This window comes from Ictalurus furcatus, chromosome 15 (assembly GCF_023375685.1).
Source record: "Ictalurus furcatus strain D&B chromosome 15, Billie_1.0, whole genome shotgun sequence".
Taxonomy (NCBI): Eukaryota; Metazoa; Chordata; class Actinopteri; order Siluriformes; family Ictaluridae; genus Ictalurus; species Ictalurus furcatus.
Genome location: NC_071269.1, coordinates 11,707,273 through 11,732,915, shown reverse-complemented (window position 1 = coordinate 11,732,915; position 25,643 = coordinate 11,707,273). Strand labels below are relative to the sequence as shown.

General features: G+C 38.8%; 1 protein-coding gene across 5 annotated transcripts in view; it reads right to left on the bottom strand.

Moving 5' to 3' along the window:
* sulf2b (sulfatase 2b) overlaps positions 1 to 25,338 on the bottom strand; it is a 155,834-nt gene extending 130,496 nt beyond the window's left edge. For 4 of the 5 annotated variants that reach the window (XM_053644210.1, XM_053644214.1, XM_053644215.1 and 1 more), the window contains exon 1: positions 24,679 to 25,338. The gene's annotated coding sequence lies outside the window, so the exon portion shown is untranslated. Of the gene's footprint in view, positions 1 to 6,396; positions 6,470 to 24,678 lie in introns of all 5 variants that reach the window. The other variant, XM_053644212.1, reaches the window with a different exon arrangement.
* Between the last annotated feature and the right edge of the window lie 305 nt (positions 25,339 to 25,643).

Sequence of the window (25,643 nt, the reverse complement as noted above, 5' to 3'; positions counted from 1 at the left end):
AAAATAATTGTATACTTAATTTCTGCATCAAGTCTCTATGTAGACCTGCAGAAAGTGAGAGAGTTAGAGGGAAAAAGAGAGAAAGGTAGAGATCATGTTTCTACTATGTTTATTCTGCACATTTTTGCAGTCAATGTATGTACTTTATTAATGTAACCGGTTATATCTCACCCGTTGGTGGTTATGTGGTGATGTGTGTCTGTGTTTGTGGTTTCTGTCCAAGCCAGACCTCTACTCACTTCCCAGTAAAAGAATCCTTTGATAAATTCAAACTAAGCTACAATACAGACACCAAAATCTGACAGCAGGAGAGGAAGTAATGAAAAAGCATGACAAACTCTTCATTTTTCCTCATGACTTGTGGCCTCCAGAGTGTGAGATAATAGGCTTGTGGGATTGCTGACATCTTTCTTTCCTGGCTATAAAGAAAGATATATGTGCCAGTGCCAAATTTAAGACCAGAAATACACTTCCTCGGCATCCTGTAAGGAGATGGCCTTGAAAGGCCGTATACAAAATACAGTGTTAATGACTAATTACTGTAACTCTTTTTTTTTTTTTTAATTTATTCAAATGTACACTGAGAGGTAGAAAAAAAAACTCTTTTTGAGAGCAAACTGTTTGACCAGTAACAAAAAAAATGGTTAATGCTAGTCTGAATAATGGGAGCAAAGTAAAATCTCTACAGATTCTGTGTGAGTGTGTGAGTTTGTTTGTTTGCTTGTTTTGTTTTTTGCCATGCAGATGAAAATCTGAGATGAGGCTGAAACCTCACATGGACGTATTATTTTAAATTAACTGCTGGTCATAGAGTTTTAGGTAGTGATGTCTCTGACAGATACCCAACGACTTTCATTCAATTTGAATTAGATTTAAGTGTTCATTAGAACAGATGTCCTTTAAAAAGTCCATCTGGCATTGGAAATGGAAGCACAACATCATATCAGAACAAGCAGATGGCTTCCTAACCAGTGCTGTTTGTTCTCTCTATGTAATTAAAGATGGCTTTAACTTTTAATCATATTATTGTTGTTCTCCCCTGGCTCAGTTACTTAGACTTAGTTTGTTCTGTTGCACTGGTGGTCTGTTAAGGCTCAGAGTCTATAGCACAAATCAATATGTAATTAGTGATAGACAAGAAGCATAAGAAACACCTTCACGTTCACATTCACAGCACAAAGTAGAATAAACATCTGTGTAAGATATAGTTATACATGTGAATGGAAACAGGTTATAGAGCCTTTCCTTGGCATAACTGCTGCTCGAGATATTAAAAAAATTAGTCTTATATTTGGTGTACAGGGCTTGTTGTTCATGAAGCTGGTGGGTAGAATAACACCATCACTATTCCTCACACTGACACATTAATCCAGAGAGTTTCCAAAGCATTCACTATAGGAGAATGTATTGTACATGAATACATGTATGCACTCATAAAGGAACAATAGACACATTAAAAATCTGGACAAACCTTAGTGTCGGACCTTTGCTGTAGAAAGCACAGTGGCTTTGAACTGGAGTAAAGAAAGGGTTTAAAAAAGAGCCAGTATTCTCTGTAGAAGATAGCAAATATTGAAAAGATTGGGAGTGCTTTAAATTGTATTTTGAAACCATCACATTGTCCTGACAACACCCACCATTGTAGGTGATGTGTGTTGCTAGTTTCAAACAGCAGAGCTTTCTTTGTAGTCTGAACGTACAATAATTTACTTGGAGAATTCAGTCAGGGAACTCTCTGGGATTCTGTTTTTCAGGGTGACAAAATCCAAATACAAAGAACTGGTTTGGGCTGACAGAAATTTCCTGCCATTGCTCCTTTGGAAAGTCCCATCACAGTTTTTTGTTTTCAAATGCCTCACAGTTGAAGGTCTACCAATTGCACAACCATTCTTCTATTCTTTTGTTTTGTGATGAAACCCACCTACCTGGGAACAAGAGGCTTCCACTATCTGCGAAACACAGGAAGCCCCTGAGGTGGTTTAAAGATCAATAACAACTCTAAAACTATCAGGATCAGCTGCACCTGAGGCTCAAAAAGAAAGAAAAAAATCACTCTTTTGCCGATCAATACTATGCGTCAAACAAACTTCTGTTTTTCACATTGATCTTTCCATTCCTGCGCTTTGTCAGTTCCTACAATTTTATACTCCAAGCTTGCAATTATCTTGAAAAGTTGAGAAAATTTTAAAAGAACTACAAGAAAGAGGAAAACAATGACAATATGTCCTCAACTTTTTATATATATTTTATTGGCCCATCAACATTATTTTTTTGTGCATGTGAATTTACATTCTATCACACTGTAACAATATCTTGGAAGTCTTTAATTAACTTCAGGAAATTGAAACTTAAAAAAGGACCATTTAAGGATTGTTTGCCTGTAAATGCTGTCATAGAGGTGGTGAACCGTGGAAGCATACTGGCATCACATTCCCTCTGTAACAGAATGCTGCATGTGACAGTGAGATGAATGGCAGCAAGAACTCAGGAAGGGAAAAGAAAAACACATGTAAAATTGGAATGTGAATTCCAATTATTGAGGATTTTTAATGCAGATAAAATGGATTCATTTTCTTCTTCAAGTAAAAAAAGTATATAAATAAAAAATATATATATTCTCTTTTAGTCTTTTCATTACACATGCAAACACACACACACACACACACACACACACACACACATTTATATATATATATATATATATATATATATATATATATAGACCCCTCATAGAATTTGTAATGGTTATAATGGGAATTGTATTGGTTTTACTGGAAACTGTAATGGTCCCTGTAGGTCTCTATTGATAATTTGTTGACTTCTATTGGTGGCATGTCATGTGTAGTGGATACCATTACGGAACTACATCCTTAATACATCCTATTACATAATGGAAACTATTTGGTAATGGTTAACAGCTGATGGTTTGTAATGGTATTTGTACTAGAAAATATTTGAATTTCTGTTATGGTTTCTATTGTTTTTTTTTTCAGCAGGAAAGTGCTGCAAGACCAACTTTCTCTTGTGTATTTAGGTCTCTGTGGGGACTAATAGTAATGCTAAACCATTCTATTTCTATATATTGTACCTACATTTTCCTAGTTTTTCATTAAATCTCTAAACAGTCTGTTTTGGTGTATTATACTGAACTTAACCTCCTTGCCCATGTTCTGCTCTCTTCCATGGTACTGACAAAACTACGGAAAAAGAAAAAGATTCATATCTCTCCAAGACATCCCCCCTCTCCCTGTCCTCTTTCAGTCACACTCCCTCCAACTGAACCTCTTCCCAAAGACATCAACATGCACATTGCAATAGTGCAATTATATACCATCACAAACATAGCAATACAAGACCTACATACACATGCTTGGATTATACTCATCCTCATTTGTAAATCTGTTCGGATAAAACCGTAAAAAAAAAATGTTAAAAAAAATTATAAAGTAAATAGATAAATATTCAAAAGAGGAAGAGTCACATTAAGCCCCTAAGAAAGATAAAGATTAATCCCACCAGCCCCTTCTCAATGTCATGGCCACTGTCGTTACCATGGCGACAGGCCATGCATCTGATGGATGGTTGGTTTCCTCCCATGGTGCCCCTGCACGATGCGGTAACAATGACAAATGACACATAAGGTAACAAATCTCTACTTGTCCCTACGGCAATAGAGCATAGAAAAACACAAACCGCACTTCAGGACGGGTCGCGGCCCCTCCTCTCATCACAGCATCTACTGCTGCACAGCAAAACACACACACACACACACACACACACACACACGTATATGCATTTATAAATGCAAATGCAGGCATGTGCTGAAGTGGAACATTTGTAAATAGTTTTAAAAATAAAAGCTTCATCCAAATGCACCCTCAAGATCAAAACTGTCAGATATTCATATCCATGTGGGGCCATTTGGTTACCACCAAAATATAAAACGTTCTCCATCCAACATGTATGTATATATGTATGTATGCATGTTTGTGTGGATGGATGGATGGATGGATAGATTGGATAGATAGCAACTAAAAATTTCCAAAGATGCAAAACATGCTGTGCATAGAAAGTGCTTCTGAGGCTTCAAGAGATGCAATCTGTAGAGATTTCACCTCCTATTGTATCAGAAACACTTCTACCATTATTACTGAAATACACTGCAGTTACTACTGGTAAATGTAAAACCCTGTCACTGCATTACACCTTATTTTCACTGACACAAGCACATACAAGTTTTTTCTAAATATAAAAGAAATAGAATGATTGATTAGCAATGGTTGTGCCCCGGTATTTAAGACATTAAATTGTCTGACTGCAGAATCTCCATAATGCACATGTCTGCCATCAAACACAGATTCTTGTTATTTATTTATGTACTTTATTGAATGAACATGACTGCCAATCACTATTGGATTGACAGCTTGAATTCACACATTCTATAAGCTCCCACACATCTTTTCTTTTTCTAGAGATCTTTTGAAGGAAAATGGGACCTTTTCCAGAGTGCCCCTGAAATTTAAATGGTTGGATAAATGATTCTAATTATACTGATTGGTGTGTGGGTGAAATTTGTTAACCTAATGTAACAGTCGTATTCGCCATTTAAATCAGAGACTTTCTTCATACATCTGGGGGAAAGAAATTGAGCAACTGAGTTTGTGATGTCACAAAATAAATTCCATGGCTTTGTGCCTGCAATTAAAGGTTGATTTATCATTTTTTAAAATTATTATTATCCCCACTTATCTCACTAACTCCAACCCACTAGCTAGTTCTCGCTTCTCTCATGACAATTACCAACCAGGGTGGGTGAGGGTTAACACTTGCTTTCTATGAAGTATGTGAAACCAGCCACCACATCTTTTTGAACTGCTGCTTATTTCACAGTACAGCAACAGATGGAGGAAAGTGCTACTTGCTCTCTTCCACATACAAGACAGAAGCCCACAGTTGGTTAATGTCATTCTGACTGACAGGGGAGAGGATAAAGCCATCCCTCCAACCAAGACAGCAGAAGTAATTATGCTCTCTTGAACTCCATGGATAGGTCTTGCATCGGGATTTGATCTGATGATAGGGTGAATTTTTTTCTTTTCTACTACTTTGAATTTTCATTAAGTTACATTATTCCCTGACTATGAATCACCAAGTCCCAGATGATGGAGGACAAACCCTAAAGCAGGTCACCTCGGCAAGATAGAAAAACAAAATGAAACAGAGCGACAGTCAGATTGAACCTGATGTTCTATTAGCAAAGCCTTCTGGGAAATCAGGATGCCTGCTTTTTGGAGCACGTTGTTTCCCATGAGAGAAAAAGAAAAAGATAGAGGGAGATAGAGAGAGTGCTTCCTATAATTCCCCCCTTCCATTTCCTCTGTATATATTCATGTAACTTTCACTCTCCCATATCTTTTTTCTTTCTATACATCCCCCCCTTTTTGCTTCCATCTTCTTAGAAATCTGTCTTTCTCACACAAATGCATGCATGCACACTGTTAACACTGTATAGTTCAAGGTTGACCTCCTTTGACTGCAACCAGGGGATAGCTGGGAAGATTGAAAGCATATGTAGAGAAACTGACTATGTGTGTGGGAGAAATAAATCTTTATCATAGAAATTTGGGGTCAGGGGGTTGGGGGTGGATAAAGTTCTTGTCTTTCTGCTGAGTGTCTGAGGAAGACAACGGGAAGGTGATAAATGGAGTATGAAGATATAGATGGAGAGGGCGAAAAACATCAGCTCTTTTCTACCTGAAAGAATTTGACCAGATGAATCTAGAAAATAACAGGGTATCAACAGGTGAAAGTTAAATGACCACGGGGTCAAAAGGAATGATGTGATAGGCTACCTAACAGTTTTGCAAAAGGTACAGTACAGGCTGGGATAAGACCATGCTTATGTCTGTATTAGGCATTCATGATTGTTCGTATTTTCCAAGGCAGAAATAATCAGGAATGTGTATGTCTCCTTCAACTAAGGATACAAAAGCATTCAGCCTTGTTTCTGTGTCTGTGTGTTTGACAGAGACAGAGACTGATTACCTCAAAGAGCCCCTTCTCTGACCCCATGTCCCATTTTCAACCCCTTCTGTTCACCAGCTCTTGCCCCCATTCTTCCATTACCCCATTTCATTTTTCACGTCTCTATTCTATCATTTCACACAGTGCCTCCTCTTTCACACCGCAACCCCCTCCTATTCGACAAATTGCTTTTGTTTTTCTTTAATATGTAAAGCCAGAAGAACCTGTTTCTGACACACTTGAAAATTTAACATCTTTACTGAAGGGTGGAGGGATTAAGAGTAAGAGAAAAAAAACAGCCACACCCCCTTGGCCAGCTGTCTATGTCATTTGTTTAGTCCCCCTCCCTGTCCCCATCCCCCCGTCACTCACCTGTCAAGCCTCGGTTCAGCCCCTTAACGGCTGATGGGAATTCCTTTGTAAGGCGGATGCCGAAACTCTGGGCCTACGAAACAAGCAAACAGTTCAACATCATTCCACGCTTCAGACCCAGTCAGAATCAGTGAAGAGTGATGTGTTCATTCCTTTCATGTGATCCTTTTTTTCAGCGTCGGCAGTGACAGGCAGTGATTGATTTCAGGTGTTGGTCAGCTCTCGCTTCCAATGCCATGATGAGAAAAAGAAAACGCTGAAGGGAGATGCATTTACAATTCCCAATCAAAAGACCCCTATGTTCCCCCTCTCTCACGTCCCCTCCATCACCCCCACCCCAGGTCTGAATCTGGGTCTGACCAGCATACTGATGCAATGGATTTGTGTGCTTCATTTGGACGAGCCGAATGACTTTCTGGCCCTCAGCTTGCATTGTTTTTTTTCTCACTCTTTTCCACAGCCTTGCCAGTTCCCACTGTGCTGGGAGAGGCATGAGAAAAAGCAGGCCCAATTAGCAGAGCATGGGGCTTAGCAGGGGCCAGACAACTGTGCCACAAACAAATACACCCCCCCCCCACACACACACACACACACAAACACACACACACACACACACTCATACACATGTACACACAAGGCCAGGAACTGACAAGTTCATTGAGAGCCACAGGGCAAAAACCATTGCAGGATTAGTAATAAGAAAAGAGCTTAGAGAGATCTTAAGCCTGGAATGTATGTCCCTTAGCTCAACTGCTAATGACAGTGTGGGAAAGGCAGCTTGTATTGATAGGATGATAGAAAGATAGGTAATCTCTGTCTTCCATCAACTAGATACTCGATAAAATGAATACAGTAGTCTACCATTAGTCCTATTAAGATGACAAGCCACCAGTCACTGGAATTAAAATGATTGGCATCCTTAAATAAAGGTAGAAATACATTAGAGAACATCATAGCTAGATTGGATTAAAGCTTATGAATTGGGAGAAAAGGCAGTTTGTTTAGTCAAGTATATCAAAGTTACACAGAATGTGCATCAACTGTAACCCACAAGAGTCAAAGGAAACAGGATGTATGTAAGCATCAGAAGCATCAGAAGTATAACCACATGCAAGACTAGATGAATGCAAGAGTACACAAACAGACTTACAAAAAAAAAAAACATGACTGAACACAAGGAACAGGTGTGACCAGAGTTTGGTAAGGGGATGGGGGGATTACAGTGAAGTTGTAAGAATAAGAATAAACCAGCAACACCACAGCTGATTAACATTTTTAATTCATCCACAAATAGCAGAGCATTAAAGAATATATATATATATATATATATATATATATATATATATATATATATATATATATATATATATATATATATATATTTGTGATGGGAATTGTTTTTGAGGGACTCCATGTGTGACCAAAGAATGAGTGCTAGATGGAAGGTGTCTCTCTCTGTTCTGTGGCAGTGAAAGACATTGCAGTGACATTGATAGGAGGCACTCAGAGATCACTCAACAACCTGCCTCCAGCCACAAGCCTCCACTCTTTATCACACTCTCACTCTTGTAGCTCTCTACTTTTCTCACTTACTTTGCCTCTCTCTCTCTCTCTCTCTCTCTCTCTCTCTCTCTCTCTCTCTCTGCTCCTCTAATACTCTCATTACTGTTATTTTCCTGTCCTATCCTTGTGTCTGTTTATCTTAATGTGTTTTTGCTATTCATCCTCTGTCTCTCGCTCGATGTAATTCTCTCCATACAGAAGTAAGTTAGCTAGCATATATTGAATTAAATCCCATCAAGATGAAAGCAGACACATGCACAATGCAATATTAACAGACTTGGCACCCGTGGGAGAGAGAGAGAGAAAGTGTGTGTGTTTGTGTGTGTGTGTGTGTGTGTGTGGGTGTGGGTGTGTGTGTGTGTGTCCTTGATTAATGTAAATCAATGAGGTAAGCTGGTTGTTCTTCTCCAACAGCTTTAGTGACAGCAAACAAGACTAACCACTAACCACAGACTCGCAGTCTAATATGAGAAAGACAACATACACTATTTTTCCTCATCTTCTATTTGCCCAAACTATTGCTATTTGCCCTCTCATTTTATCCATTTTTCCTGATATTTACCAATTTTGTCAATATTAAAATTATTTCTATAAAATAAAAATGCATATATAAAATCCTAGAAAAATCTTCACAATTAAAAGAGAAAAATTAGGCTTCTTTCTAAGTTTGTTGGATCAAATATTAAGTTTATTTTCTCAGTCTCTTCATCCTACTCTAATGCTGCATTCATGGTTCCTTGTAAGTGGTAATTTGCAAGTAGTAACATCATTTCCCACCTCAGTACATTCAACATGCGATATACAGTAAAAGCATAGTAACTGATCTAAAGCCAATACTTCTCTAAACTAATTTAAAAAGTAGAGAAGGGTTACTTTACACTGATGCTTTGACATCACTCTGTAAATAGGGAAGGAACTGGTAGTTGAGAAGACTACCTCAAGTTAACGAGTTGAAATTTCAAGTTGCGGGGGTATTTTTGGTGTTTTTGGTGGGGAACTACAAGTTGAATGCGGCATGTGACCCAGTACAGCGGTCAGTACATGGAGAGATTTGTTACACAATGAGTCTAAAATTGCATGCTTCTACTCTATATAGATGCTACCAAAATCACTTAAGGAAGATTACTGGATTCTAATACATAGCAATCATCAAATAGAAGGTGAAGATGCCAAATGCCTTAATTACATTTGGTCAAATTTGTGTGAAATTGGGCAGCACTCAGTCCCACAATATCATTAGAACATAATGAGGCAGTCAGCCAGCTTTGTAAGATGGTACATGTGGATACATTCTGCTGTAAATTAAGCATCCAACACAGCTGATAATGCCAGACTTTAAGTATCAGCTTGCTTTGTGTGTCCTTTTGATATTTAAGCATTGCAAAAATGCTGCAATTCAAGTGTTTATGGCAATAAAAGTAAAACCTATAGCTGTTCCAGTGAGTCCCCCCATACCCCCCTCTTTCTGTCTCTTTCTTTGCACAGTAGACACATCTGCAAAACTGTCCGAGCATCTCGTGTCTCAGATGAATAACTGAGCTGGTTTTGGTGCTCAGTAAGATGAGCTGATGGTACTCAGGCGCCCCGCATATCGCCGCTGGTCTGTGAGGCAGGTTAAAAAAGAAAATAGAAACCATTAGTGTGCCCCGAAGCTTCACACAATCTTCACTGCGATGGATGCACTGCAGTGTTTCATGAAATAACCTTGTCCAATAAACCAGGTGTTTCCCGAAAGCACTGTGATGTTCATTAGTCAGTGAATTACTGCAATGCTTTACGTCATTTTTACAAGCCTTAGCCCTGGTATTGGGTATGTTTTCTATTAACTGCATAGATAGATCACATTCCTTAAATAAGAGCACTCAGTTCAGCTTGTGCACACCTCCTGGGTTTAAACAGCTCTGGGAACAGTGACTGAGAGAGATAGGTATGATGGGATTGGAGTCTTGTGAATTGCCAGGCTGTCTCTTCCTCAAAGTGCCGAAATTGGTTCCAGGACCAACCTTGAGGCAGCCTAATGTTAATTCCATCTGTTTTCCTTCCTCTCCATCGCTCTCTCCTTCTCTTGCTGTCAATTGAATCCAGAGCTCTTTCAAACATCCAATTAGGCCATACTGGACTGTTCCAGGGGGTGATTCTAATGAATGCTGGTTTAGCATGCTCAATGATAATCTTTCTTTCCTCACCTCCCCTCCCATTCTTTTCATTCTCACTCTTTCTTACCCTGAGCAGCTACGACAAATCATGCTGGAGCATGAATGAGAATGCACTGATCAATCAATCTTGCTGCTGAATATGAAACAGAGGGTGAAAAAGCTTGAGAGAAAAAGAGATTATGCAAGGGACTGAGAAAGATAGGAGGATAAAAGAAGAGAGAGAGAGTATGACAGCGAAAGTGGGAGTGAGGGTGTGAGAGAAGACTGGAAATAACTTGGGCAAAAATCCAATCTCCCAGTCATGTAGCAACACTGATGGAACGTCGACAGGACCCTATCAACACCCAAACAGAGTGGGGTCACGCCAAAGAAATGAGAAAAAGATGGAGGGGAGAGAAAAAAGCACATGAGGAAAAGGAGAAAATAAGATGGAGAGTCTGCTGTGAAAAAATCATGGTGAGAGGAGAGAAATAACTCCTGTTTGACCTTCACAAGATATACACTTTTAATACTAGAACTTCCTAATGGTTTGGCCATTGAAAATGTGAAAAGTACAATATTCCCCAAACTGTTCTTTGCCATCTGAATGACCAGTTCAGTATCGTGAGGCCAGGCAGGGCATCAAATAGAGGTGATTTATAATTATACAACAACATACTGCATAACACAGTGGTTTCCTTTGATAAGTTAGAGATTTCAGAATCTTTACTACTATCTACTATATTTAGTCTTCACCCAAGGGTTTTACTTGACATCACTTTCCAAACTAAGCATGTCTAGGCAAGCCTAGTGCAGGACCACAGTCCAACAATTGCACATTTGAGATGTTCTCAAATGTTTTTTGTTCTCAAAAAACTGTAAAATATTAAAATTTCAGAAGCATCAGAGACACAGTACAAATTTCCCACAAATTTGTTTAGCTCCATATCTATCTTCACGGTCCACAATCTTGTTTTTCAATTGTTTAATTAACGATCTGTCACTCTCAGATTTGAAGTGCCTGTACTCTTGAACTTGGATCTGGCACCTCTGTAGCTTCTAAAACAACTAATAAAATCATTTTAATGAATTATAATTTTTTATGTCACCTCATTCTAAATATACAGTCATCTAATTTCCATGGTGACCAACTGACCAATCATAGTGTACTTGTGTTATCAGTTAGATTTACCTATTCATCATGTACTGTAGGGTGCACAATGGATTAGCGGTTAGCATGGTCACCTCACACCTCCAGGGTTGGAGGTTCGATTCCTGCCACGGCCCTGTGTGTGTGGAGTTTGCATGTTCTCCCTGTGCTGCGGGGGTTTCTGCGGGAGTACTCCGGTTTCCACCCCCAGTCCAAAGACATGCATGGTAGGCTCATTGGCATGTCTAAAGTGTATGAATGGGTGTGTGAATGTGAATGAGTATGTGAGTGTGCCCTCTGCTGGACTGGCACCTCTGTCCAGGGTGTACCCCGCCTTGTGCCAGATGGGTGGATGTATGTATGGATGGATGGATCATGTACTGTATGAATGTATATGGTGAAAAAAGGCAGTTGAATTTGTTGTCAGTAAGCAAAATGCTTAAAAAGCAAGAAAGGGGTTTCTGAATATTTCTGTTTGTGAATATTCAATTCTGCAATTCAACCCTGTGCCGTATGTGCTTCTGTATTTGTAACTGTCACAGATGAACAGAGAAAATTGCAAAATCAGGAGATTGTTGGTGACATGACTGTGTTGTGGAGTAATTTGAATAATTAAGAAGAAATTAGTTTTTCACTATCAGTTCTTGTTGTTATATTCGTGTAAGGCACAGTATTCTTGTTATTATTATTATTATTATTATTATTATTATTATTATTATTGTTGTTGTATGTTTGAGTGTATATTGCGCACAACTGGAAATGTGCAGTTGGTTCCTTGGCATTACTGAAATGTTATGGTTGCAGTCCTTGTATCATGGACAGCATACCTACACTGCTAACCATGGCATTCAGTCAGTGTTGGTAAAAAATACTAACCAGAACTAGTGCATACTAACCAGACCTAGTGCATGAGGCAGGATTTATTTAAATGTATTTGAAGAAATATAAAGCAGTAGCAGAGTTCCTTGTGACACTGAGTTTCTTGGGGTTTTTTTTATTTATTTAATCACCCATGCGTTATGTGTATAGCATCACCTATTGTAATGTAAAGAGACCTCGGCACATGTGGCTTTAAAGCAATGAGGATTAGTGAGTCAGAAAAAAAAGCCTTTTCTAGGCTGATTTGTGTGACAGACCACCATATATATGAGGGCATTTTAACACACACACACACACACACACACACACACACACACACACACACACAAATTAATTTCTATCAATCACTTGATAATGAGAAGGAGTAAAGGACTAATTGTACAGGTGTGAGCCATAGTCAATCAGCAAAATCTCATAGTGTGTGAGAAGCTAATTTAGTAGATAAAAAAAGCGACATGTGACAGGTGAGACATAGCCCTAGGGGCTGAAGTTGCACTTTTAGTGACAGTTTTATCTTTAGGTCACCCTGAAGGCTATACAATTTTGCTGTCAGCATTGTAATGTAAACTTGTATTTGTGCACACTTTGATAAAGAATCACAATCTCCATTTCAAGGGTGAAATTACCTGGCAATGCTTCTGAGCAATCTCCAGTGAGACATGAGCTGAGAGTGAGGGTGAAGATCAATGCCCTTTTGTGACTGTGCTTGGTTTGTGTGCTTTGTGTAAGGACATAAATATGCAGAGTGATACTGGCTCAGAACAGCCTGATTTATGTCATTTGCATACATGTGTAATAAATGTAGTGATGTAAACATCTTTTTATAGTAATTACACAAAACTACACTAACACCTGGAGGTGTGATCAATACAAAGCAGTCATCACTTTTTAGATGTGCACACAGGGACATACACATAAGAGGATGTATAAGTACTAATACCACTGTTAATACCAAGTATTGCTTTTACAGTTTAAGCTATCATTTTTTAAAATATAAATTGTTATCAGATATCAAAGTACTTCTATTACTATTATTTGAAAATTAGATTTGATCATTAAATGCTTAAAGGATTTAGGATTAGCACAATATGTGCCCAATAAATGGGTATTTAAGATTCAGCAACAGAGCTTGAATAAAGTTGAAAATTATTAATTTACATGCAATATCAGCTTTTTTTAAAAAAACACACTTTATATAGTATAATAAGTTTTTCAAAAATCAACATACTGTTTAAAAATATGTGAGAATGAAGTGACGTTTATTCATATGTATTTTCATGCATCAGGCAACAATCATTTAGATGAGTTTAGGTTTAGACTTACATTATGCAACTAGAGCTAAAACATATAATTCAAATGTGAATTTTTGCCTGTAACTGCCTAAATATTATGAAGATTTTAAATGTTGAACAGTAAAATTTGTTCTTGTAGCCCTTTGCTGCTTTAAGAAAGTTGACTAAATTCTACCCTTATTTGCTGTTTTCTTGTTGACATTTGTTATCATTTAATGATGTTCAGTGTGGCAATACCTGTTGAGTTTCTTGATGCTTATAATGAGAGTGGATGTGTTTGCATCTACAATGTGGATTTTAGGCAAATCACTGGTATGACACCGTGCTTGCACATCTCTCACTTCGTCAAACACAAAAGAAGTCACAAATTTTACACCTATTTACACCAAGTTGTATTTTATTGGTCATTAGTCATTACTGTTGTTATTATGAAAGTTCTCTAAGAGAGGACACTAAAGGTAGTGTCACGTTTCAAAGGTAGATGTGAAAGCAATCGCAGATTTTAAATGTTTTATTATATAAGCCAACAAAACACAAAAGATGACTATATAAATATGACTAATGCAAAACACTGTGGCAAGGACTAAACATAAACTAACAGGACCAAAACACAGTAACATGGACAACGGTAATCTAAGACAAACGTAAGACAAGGAAGCAGTGCAAACAGTGGCTATATACAAGTGTGCTCGTTAACAGAAACGTGATTCAGGTGCAGGTGGTCATCTGACATTGATGTAGTAAAGTGCAGTGGCTGATGGGAACTGAAGTCCAGAGTTCCTTCTTGATATATGAACCCACCCCGCCCCCCCAAGGGCGCTTCTCCTGGAGCGCCCAAAAATACACTTCCTACATCTGGCGGTCCTGGCCCCCTGGGCAAAATGTCCCCAGCAGAACCAGGGGACTGAGCGGCTTCCTCAGCGGAGCAAGAAAGCAACGCAACGTCCTCAGTGTAACAGGTAATCAGAGCGACGTCCTCAGTGGAACAGGTAAGCAGGGCGACCTCCTCATTGGGGCTGGAGCTCAGAGGCCAAGCAGGAAGGCAGAGCGACATCCTCCGCTGGGCAGGAAAGTGGAGCGACGTCCTCAGCCAAGCAGGAAGGCAGAGCGGTGTCCTCAGCCGAGCAGGAAGGCTGAGCGGCGTCCTCTGCCGTGCAGAAAAACGGAGAGCCTTCCTCAGCAGAGCGGTAAAGCCGAGCGATGCCCTCAGCATCCTCACACAAGCAGGAAGGCTGACTTTCATTCTCCGCTGACTCCATTTGCTGAACTAGAACCATTATAGGGTAGGGAGGTGGGAGATGGTACTAGCCCAGACGACACACTCCCACTTGTACCCTGACTCCTCCTCCTGTTGGTGTGGTGTGGCATAGTTCTCCGAGAACATAGGTGGTAGAGTGAATCCCCTGGTGATCTGTTGCTTCCGTGTGTAGGTCTTACGTTCTGTCACATTTCAAAGGTAGATGCGGAAGCAGTTGCAGATTTTAAACATTTTATTATATAAGCCAACAAAACACAAAAGATACTATGACTAATGCAAAACACTGTGACAAGGACTAAACATAAACTAACAGGGCCAAAACACAGTAACATGGACAACAGTAGTCTAAGACAAACATAAGACAAGGAAGCAGTGCAAACAGTGGCTATATATAAGCATGCTCATTAAGAGAAATGTGATTCAGGTGCAGGTGGTCATGTGACATTGATGTAGTACAGTGCAGTGGCTGATGGGAACTGAAGTCCAGAGTTCTTTCTTGATATATGACGGGTAGAAACAACAATTTTGGTTAAGTCAAATATTTGTCAGATTTTTAAAAATAAATTGCATCTATTTATAACATGTCTTACATGTATATACTGTAGTAATGAAATTACTACATATAAAACTAACCAGAAAGGTGTTAATTTCACTGTTTTTGCACACTCATGTCCACTGTATCTATAAACTTAGCAATTCTGACGAAGGCTTTAAGACCCACACATATGGCACAATCACTTCACATTATCTCAGTCCCACAAAGTATAAAACCTTTTCCTTTTCCTCAAAAAAATTTTTCTATCTATATTCAGAACCAAAGAAATCTCAGTTTCTTGATGCATTCAATTATTTAACTTCCTATAACACAATCCCAATTCTGACAGTATGGAAAATGCTAATAAAAACAAATAGGAGTGATTTGTAAATGTAGTTTGACTTGTATTTAAACAAAAAAAAAAAAAATGCCTGTATGATTGCCTCCATGCAACACTGCACTGATGCAGTAATTTGTTCAAAAGGAGCCCCGACCAAGTATGGAGTGTATAAATTACTTTCTTTATTCTAATATTTTGAGTTATTGTATTTCTGATTTCCATGAGCTATAAGCCGTAATCATCAAGATAAGATTAACACAAAAAAAGGCTTGAAATATGTAACTTTGTATGTAATGAATCTAGAATATATGAAGTTCCACTTTTTTAATTGAATTAGGAAAAAAAAAAAAAAAGTAACTTTTACAAATATTCTTTTTTTTTTTTAGATGCACCTGTATAAAGACAAGGTATTTGATGTTTTACCTAATCAACTGCATAGTTTTTTGAAGATAAATGTTTATTTTGACATTGATGCATGCAACAAATTCCAAAAAAAGTTGGGACAGGGGCAATTTAGGACTAATAGCGATGTGACAAGTTGAGGCATTCGTCTAATCATAGTATATAAGGAGCCTCCAAAAAAGACCTAGTCCTTCAAGAGCAAGGATCTGCCAACAGATGTGTCACTGAATAATCCAACACTTTGAGAACAACATTCCCCAAAGACAAATCAGTAGGATTTTGGCCATTTCACCTTCTACAGTGCACAATATAATTAAAAGATTCAAGGAATCTGGTCAAATCTCAGTGCATAAAGGGCAAGCACAAAAACCACTTCTGAATACGCGTGATCGCCGATCCTTCAGACATCACTGTCTTAAAAGCCGTCATGAGTCTGTAATGGATAGCCTGTCGTGGGCTTGGGAATTCTTTGGTAAACATTTGTGAGTAAACACCATTTGCCGCTGCATCCACAGATGCAAGTTAAGGTTTTACTATGCAAAGCAGAAGACATATATCAACACTGTCATCCATACATCAAAAGTGTTGCCGACTTCTCTGGGCTCATCTGAGATGGACAGTAGCACAATGGAATCATGTTTTGTGGTCCAACAAGTCAACATTTCAAATAGTTTTTGGACAAAACACCTGTTGTGTTCTCTGGGCCAAAGAGGAAAAGGACCATCCAAGCTGTTATCAGCGTCAGGTTCAAAAGCCAACATCTGTCATGATATGGGGGTGTGTCAGTGCCCATGGCATGGGTAACTTGCACATCTGTGCAACATATGCTGCCATCCAGAGCAGGACAACGCCAAACCACAATCTGCCTGGATTACAAGCGCATGGTTGAGTAAGCAGAGAGAGACCTGTCTCTGATTGAGAACGTGTGGCACATTATGAAGCGCAAAATAAGGCAGCGAAGGCCCCGTACAGTTGCACAGATGAAGAAATGCATAATGGATGAATGGGGGAAATTCAGCTTGCTAAACTGGTGTCTTCAGTGCCCAAATGCTTAAGAAGTGTTAAAAGAAAAAGTGATGTTACACAGTGGTAAGCAGTCTACTGTCCCAACTTTTTTAAATGTGTTGCAGTCATTTGAAATAACTGTATATTTTTAAAAATAAATTAAAATCACAAAGTTAAACATCAAATAATGTGTTAATAATGTGTTTTCAATATAGTACAGGGTGAATTTAATTTTCAAATGACTCTTTTCACTTGCATTTTCACTTGCATTTTCCATACTGTCCCAACTTTTTCGGAATTGTTATTGTATACCCAGCCTGCTAAGTCATCATTCATGGTTGCTTATTGTAATCAATATTATAATCTCAGCTAAGTTACTAAATTGCAGTTCGGGAACTGGTGTTCCACTGAAATTATACAGTGTGTTCAGATTATTTTCTCTGCAGGAATTAGGATATGAGCCCTCAAAAGGATTAAGTGGGAATGAGCTATAATGAAAAGTCACGACCCCTTCGCTGCATTCACATGTGAATGAACCCACACACTCATTCATTTTTCTCCATAAACTGAGTGTTATACTAGAAGAGGGTGACTAAAGTTCAAGAGAAGAGAGTGTGAGAATTTTTTTTATGTGAGTGAAGAGTGGGAGCAGTGGGAGAAATGATGGAGCTCAGGTTGGCTTGCAGTGATGAACAGCATCAAAGAAGAAAAGCTAGACTCTCTCTCTCTCTCTCTCTCTCTCTCTCTCTCTCACACACACACACACACACACACACACACACACACACACAGAAAGCGAGAGAGATTCACTAATCACTTCAATCACTCCCATCCTCTCTTTCACATGTTTGTATAGAGTGCTGCAGGGATGATGCCATTTTGTAGGCCAACCCGGATGTTAGCATCACCCTGGTTCCCTCGACAAAAAGCCAACAGGATTTTTCCACTGGCTTTTGGATTATTGCAGGAAAGGGCTATGTGACCAAGGTTTATGATTCTTACACATTTTGTTCATCAAGATAATCTTTACAAATGAACACAACTTTTATGAATTTTAAAGCGTAAATACAATTTCTAGAAGTAGAAAGCTAAAATTAGGCTATAAACAAACTACACCATGGTTGCATGACTTCAAAGTCACCACCACTCTGCTTTATAGCACTACAATTTGAAAAAACACTAATTGGAAAATGCTATAAATTGATAAATCTACAAGTTGGAACGTTTGAGTTGGAATAGTTTGCAAGAGCGTGAGTATAAACACAACGAGGCTGTAGTAGATGATTTTCACTGTTCGGCGTGATGACGTTCAATGCCCCCGACAACCTCTGTAGTCCCATGTAGCCAAGTGTTAGCAACCGTCTTTTTCAAGACATGTAAAAGCTTAACAGAATCATGACTGGGGTATTACTGATGTATTTTATGACATAGAATAAAACATGAAAATATCTTGAGCTTGTGTTAACCACAGACCTCATTTCAGGCATTTAACCAAAAACCCATTGACTTTGGGACGATGGAACCCAAAGTGTTAAAATGCAAACTCATTTCTGGGTATTCCTGCACCACTTTATTGTTATACTCACTGCATGTCTTCATGTAAATGAGAGTGTGTTTGTTAATGTGTGTGTGTGTGTGTTTGTGTGTGTGTGCGTGTGTTTGTGTGTGTGTGTATATGTGTATGTGTGTATGGGCCATGCATTTAACTGTGTAACAGGACACCAAACCAAATGATAGGAATGTGTGACAGTTTTGACCCTGCAGTAACACATATTCGATGGTCCCCATGAGGAATTTGTTTGTTTGTTGGTACTGAGGTGTAAACATATCATTAATTTGCAAAATTATTTTGCTGTAGTAACACACAAGTCAGTTGAAATACATCACAAAGATAAAAATGTGAGTGTGTGTGTGTGTGTGTGAGTGATCTTACCGGTGGGTTTTTGCTTCATGTATATTTATACGTGATTCTCTCAGTCCTGCCTATTACTGATTGCTCTATTTATCCGCCACCTCCACATCCATCCATCTATTTATACTTAAATCCACATTCAGGGTTCATCTCCATCAGGAAGCTGTGCAAATCTTGACCTAAGTGACCTTTTGCCAGCTATATGACAACACAGCTCCTATAAATCATACACTATATTTAAATCATGGTGTGATACTAAATAGCATAGGGTTTGGATGTAATAACATAAAATCAGCCTTCACTGATTGCAAGTGTTTTCCTTTATAGTTCATGCTGACTCAAATGCTTACATAGAGACACATGTACACCATATGGTCAATGTTTTGTGGACACATGACCATCACACCCGTAAATGCTTGTTGAACATCCCACTCCATTGTGAGGCTCCCATTTGCTATTATAATAACCTCCACTCTTCTGGGAAGGCTTTCCACTAGATTTTGGAGTGTGACTGTGGGGATTTGTGCTCATTCAGCCACAAGCGCATTAGTGAGGTTAGGCACAGATGTCGGGCCACCCAATCAGTGTTCCAGTTCATCCCAAAGGTGTTCAGGGGATTTGAGGTCAGGGCTCTGTGCAGGTCACTTGAGTTCTTCCACTCCAAACAAACCATGTTTTTATGGACCTCGCTTTGTGCCCAGGGGTATTGTCATGATGAAACAGGTTTTAGCCCTTTCTTTATAATATTCTAGATAATTGTGTGCTTCTAACTTTGTGGCAACAGTTTGAGGAAGGCCCATGTATGGGTGTGATGGTCAGGTGCCCACATACTTTTGGCTATATAGTGTATGTCTATTATAATATATAATTAATATGCAGCTAATTGATACTATGCCTATTTTTAATAAAAGGTGCAGGTTTTATTATTATTTTTTTTTAATCTTCATGGGGACCACTCAAATGTCACAAGAACAAAATTGCAAGATATCCCTTTCCTTGTGGACACACACACACACACACACACACACACACACACACACACACACACACACACACACACCAGATACAGCACAAATATAATCAACCATTTGTATGTTAAATGAGCTGTTGCCTCTAACATTTCCCGTGTGTGTGTGTGTGTGTGCGTCAAGCATTCCTGCAGCTCTAGTGAATATGTTTCTGTGAGCAGTGGCTTAAGGCCAAGCCCCAAGTGATAAAACATACTAAAAATGTTTACATTGGCCTGCTAGTTAGAACCCTGCTGTCCTCTCATGGACATGGAGGAATTGTGGGTCATGAGTTCAGACAGGCAAAATTCTTGTCCCAAAAATAAATAATGTTGGAATCAAAGCAAAAGACCTGTCAGATTAGTTACTCTTCATGTCTCAACTATGTACTACCTACTGTTTTGTCAGATAAGACCCTGAGTATGCACAAATCCATCTTCCTCTGCGTGTAAACAGTGTGCGCTCTGTGCAGCAGGGTCTGTGTACACATGGTTTTGTAAGAAGCAGAATCTCCCCAAAATGTGAATGAGCTCAAGAGGAAGAAATAGCAGGATTTGTGTGTACATCAGCAATCTGTCAATAATACACATACTTTATGTGTCTTCTCTTTGGCAGTTTGTCAGCTTCTTTGTGCTCTTTCTTGCTTTCATATGCACTTTATCCAAACCAAAATCTATTCTATCAGTAATATGACCAATAACAGCCATGTTTTGTGGTGTACAATGAGTTGTATGCAATATGACAAACATAATTAATGCATGTTCTAGGGGCATGGGTGGGAATCAAGTGGGAAAAAAATGCTTGTGTACTACCCCATATCAGCTGAAGCCTGTGTAACTTATGCAGTATAATTCTTTAGTGAATGAATGACTGACATCATGACTAATGAGTGAGCTACTCAGTATGTGTGTGTGTGTGTGTGTGTGTAGGAAGTGCACCCAGTTATTAACACTCCAATGTAAAGCAGAGATTTATTTTTCCCCAGTTCAGATTTCAGAAGTCTAATTTTCTTTGGAATATTGGCAAGACTCTTGTAACAACATGTAAGATATAATTTTTAACGAGTGTGCCATGGATGACGCACAAACCACAGAACAAACACAACGTCCTCCACTGAATCTAATCAGAATGTGTGTGAAAACATGTCTGTTCACAGGGTGCATGTCTCAGGAGTCTCTCTTTCATTCTTCTTCTGTAATGTCTTTGTGCAATCAGTAAATGTAAATAATTTAAAGAAAAAATAGCATTGTTTATGTGTGTATGAAATTAAATAAACACTGTTATATAAATTTTAATCATGATCCTGCCATTTATCACTCCTGCAAGTCCTTGATGCAATTGTAAAAGTTTTGCAATACAGTCATTTCCTATCTACTCATATTCTGTGGGTTCACTGAGAGCATATGTCAGTCCACACAACCACATAAAGTGATAATGATAATAAAATGGGGGAAAAAGCCTGACACGAGCACTTACGGGAAACATTCAGACACAAACTCCTGCTGATTAGAAAACACACTATTAGATGGGTGAAGTGATCCTGAATCAGAAGACCAAGCTCCCTGCTGTTCTGTTCACAGCAAACACAAGAGAGAGAGGAGCAGGCCTTTTTTTTCTTTACTTAGGACTTTGTTTGCATTTAACAAAACTTAAAAAAAAAAAAAACACTAGCTGCAAAATCCAGGAAGCTCTCGATTTCTTTTTGGTAGTAGAAAACCCAGATCAAGCTCCATTCTTTCTACCCAGGTGACCCTTTGAGCTGCCAGTGAACTCAATAATGCTTCACTTGTCAAACAGAAGAGAAAGAGGGAGGGAAGAACCCAGCTAACAGAGAACATTATTACATTTATTATGTATTTAACAAATTAGACTGTAAATTTCCAGAAATACCTTTCCTGCAATAAATAAATAAACAAACAAACAAACAAACAAACAAACAAAGAACCCTGCTTTAATACTGATTTGTTTCACACTGCAATTAGAACCGTTTTGTGCTTACACACAAAAAATACTTTAAACACCCAGAAAACACGACAGATTAGACATTCTTCAAGCCGAAGTTTATAAAATGTTCTGCTGACCTAAAATTGCTAACTGGGAGTGAAAATACACATACAATACGGAAACCATAAAGAGGATCTGAGATTTAGCAAATTTTCTGTTCACTGTTTTTATGTTATTACATCCAAACCCTATGCTATTTAGTCTCACATCATGATTTAAATATAGTGTATGATTTATAGCAGCTGTGTTGTCATATAGCTGGCAAAAGGTCACGTAGGTCAAGATTTGCACAGCTTCCTGATGGAGATGAATCCTGAATGTGGACTTATGTATAAATAGATGAATGGATGTGGAGGCGGCAGATAAATAGAGCAATCAGTTGTAAGCAGGACTGAGAAAATCACGTATAAATATACGTGAGGCAAAAACCCACCAGTAAGATCACTCTCTCTCTCTCTCTCTCTCTCACTCACACACACACACACACACACACACACACACACATTTTTATCTTTGTGACATATTTCAACTGTCTTCTGTGTTACTACAGCAAAATAACGATGCAGATCAATGATATGCTTACACCTCAGTACCAACAAACAAATAAACAAATAAATAAATTCCTCATGGGGACCATCGAAAATGTGTTACTGCAGGGTCAGAACTGTCACATATTCCTATCATTTGTTTTGGTGTCCCGTTACACAGTTAAATACATGGCCCCCACACACATACATACACAAACACACACACTTGAGAGAAAATCCTATCCACCTCCCATTCTCTCATTTTCTGAACCATAACCTTAAAGCTATAATGGAGACAAGCGGAATGTGAGGCTGTCACGAATGTCCTTAGTCACTTATTACATTCCAGGGTGCTCTCTCTCTCTCTCTCTCTCTCTCTCTCTCTCTCTCTCACGCACACACACGCACACTTATAATATCTATTCTCGCACGCACACACATGCACACACACGCACACAACCGTCACACTTCAGAGTACATAAAAGGTGTTAAAGATCCTGTTGCAACACTCTAGCCTTTGACACAGGGGCTATAACAAGCTGTTCGCAAAAGTGTTGCTCAGTAATACAGTAGAGATTCAGTGAAAACCACACAGAGCTCAGACTCACCTAGCAACTCAGACACGCTAATCCTTTCTGAAAAAAGCAGAAATTATCCACTTATTCCATTCATACCCACACACGCACATTACTAAAAAGCAGGTTGGCATGCCAGGGACTGCTGTTTTGTTTAACAAATGATGGTGATTTTTGTTCCATTGGAAATAATAAAAATCCATTTCTTACATCATTGGTGAGGAATGCAATAGCCATCGTCCAGGCCATAGTAATGACAAGTACAATCCTGGGCTATGTTAAAAAGAAATGTTTGTGGAAAAAACAATTACGCTAAAATAATTTAATGTATTGTAGATGTGTGGGGGGCTATTTATAGATTTATGCTAACTTGTCATCATGCTGCACAGCATCTCACTGGAAACTGAGAGTGTCAAAGTTTGCAATAAAGTGAAAGAGATAGAAAGACAAGCAGAAATAAAGGAAGTGATGATGTTTACTATCATTAATCACTGCTCTGAAAAAGGTTTGACCAAGGAAAAATAGAACAAGTCAAATTGGTTGCTCTGGCATGCCTGTACATATTTCAACCTAAGCTTCCTGGGAGAAACTGGGTGGACATGTACAGAAACACACATGGTGCAAACAAAAAGTCTTGTATTTACTATGTTTGATAATAGTATATTATGTACTCAGCATTTGTACTGGGATTCATCTTGAAACAACATAGAAAAACAATGAAATGATCACTAATTAATTCAGTGCATTCTGTTTTGTTGGGTAAATTTCTCATATTTTTTTTGAAGTCATTCAAATATTGTACATTTGTGTCTGCTGTGATATGTGTATAAGTACTTTTCTTTGTTTTGATGATGATGTGATGGTGCAGGACAATTGAGGACATGTTCACAACCAGTGTCTGATAACAAAGTAAATGAAAACATTTACAGGTAATTTTGGAATCTGTTTCCTAAAGAACAGGGTTCAAATTATGCTATAGCCCAAAACAATTTTTTAAATATATAAAAATTTCTTGCCATTTTTGGCTGTTTTCCAGAATTCAGTTACAGCAACATTTGATGGGCTTCCTAGACCACAGTACATAATCACAGTAAAACAAGACAGCACAAACTTTACCAACTGTACCATTCCCTATTCTGGGCATTCTCTGTGAACCAATTTTACAAGATATCCTGTTTGCTTGTTTTAAATTTGTTTATCTGATTGACTGCCTGATACAAGATCAAAGAATCTGTCAAAAGTCAGATAAGATTCGGGGTCTTACTGCCAGAAGCAACATCGATTTTGGTGCTATTTTTTTCTTTAAGAGCAAAAACAACAGGTGCAAATAGTGTATGCATCCTTTAGAATTAAACTATCTGACTGACTATGATAGTGGGACCCTCCCATTCCTGAACCATTAGGCCCTATCAGTTAACTCAGCAATGGCAGCCACATGCCATCACTTACACATGTCATACATGTATGCAACCATGCAGATAGCTGTAAACATCAGCAGCAATTAATTTTAAACACAGAAAGGAAAAGGAAGAGAGATTATCCTATAAGAGGTAAGCATTAGAAAATTGTGCTGTGTTAACAGTTACTGTTGGATCTGTTAAGCGAGCAAGTGTAGGAGACAGATTCATACAGAGAAAAACAGAGAGAGAGAGAGAGAGAGAGAGATGGGGGAAAGTAGGGCATGTTACATGAGCCTACCTCACACACCAGACTGCAGGTCCAATGGAAACTGCTGGAGAGGGAGCAGGTGGTGGTTTTTGTCCCTTATGTCTTGCAGAGGAACCCCCAAAGCTGAGGGAGCAACATCCCAGTCACGCTACACTTCTCTCCTGTATTCTCTCTCTCTCTCTCTCTCTCTCTCTCTCTCTCTTTCGCTCTCTCTCTCTTTCCCACTATCTATCTCCTTTGGTGCACTCCCACTTAAGACTGAACAAAACTCTGTAAAGGACGCCTGTCATAAGAGCAGTGAATGGGAGACAGGGTGGAGAAAAAAGTTTTCAGATACAGGAAACTGAAAAGCAGAAGTTCTTGTCTAAGCAGTTTCAGATTCCGAAGCTAAACTGAGCGCCCTCCTCCTCTGTCTCTTTTTCTCTCTTGTTATCTTCCTTTCTCTAGACAGGGCAGGTTTAAGTGTAGTAAAGCAATAGCGCTGGCTGAACTGGGACACCAAGAGCCATCTGTTGAAACATGCCTCCCTCTTTGCCTTTCTTACGCACAGTGCTGGAGAGGCAGTGGCAGAGAAGAGAGGGGGGCCGTACTCCTTGCCAGTACCCAATCTGAACACACAACACACTCTTAGAGCACCACAGGCGGAGCCTGCCTCAAAAGAGAGACACACAGAGTGAACAAATGGGAGACACACACACACACACACACACACACACACACACACACACACACACAGAGTGGGTGAGAGAGAGAGAGAGAGAGAGAGAGAGATCATGAGAGTAAAAGGGTTGACTGTGTTAATACCACTCTTTTGAAATTCTTTATACCAGTATAACTTATGTAGTCACAAAAAATAAGTCAATTCCTCTAATTATTATTTATAGACCCCCAGGGCCATATACTGAATTCCTTAGTGAATTTGCAGACTTTATCTTCAATCTGGTTGTTTCTGTAGATAAAACATTAATCGTTGGTGATTTTAATATTCATTTTGA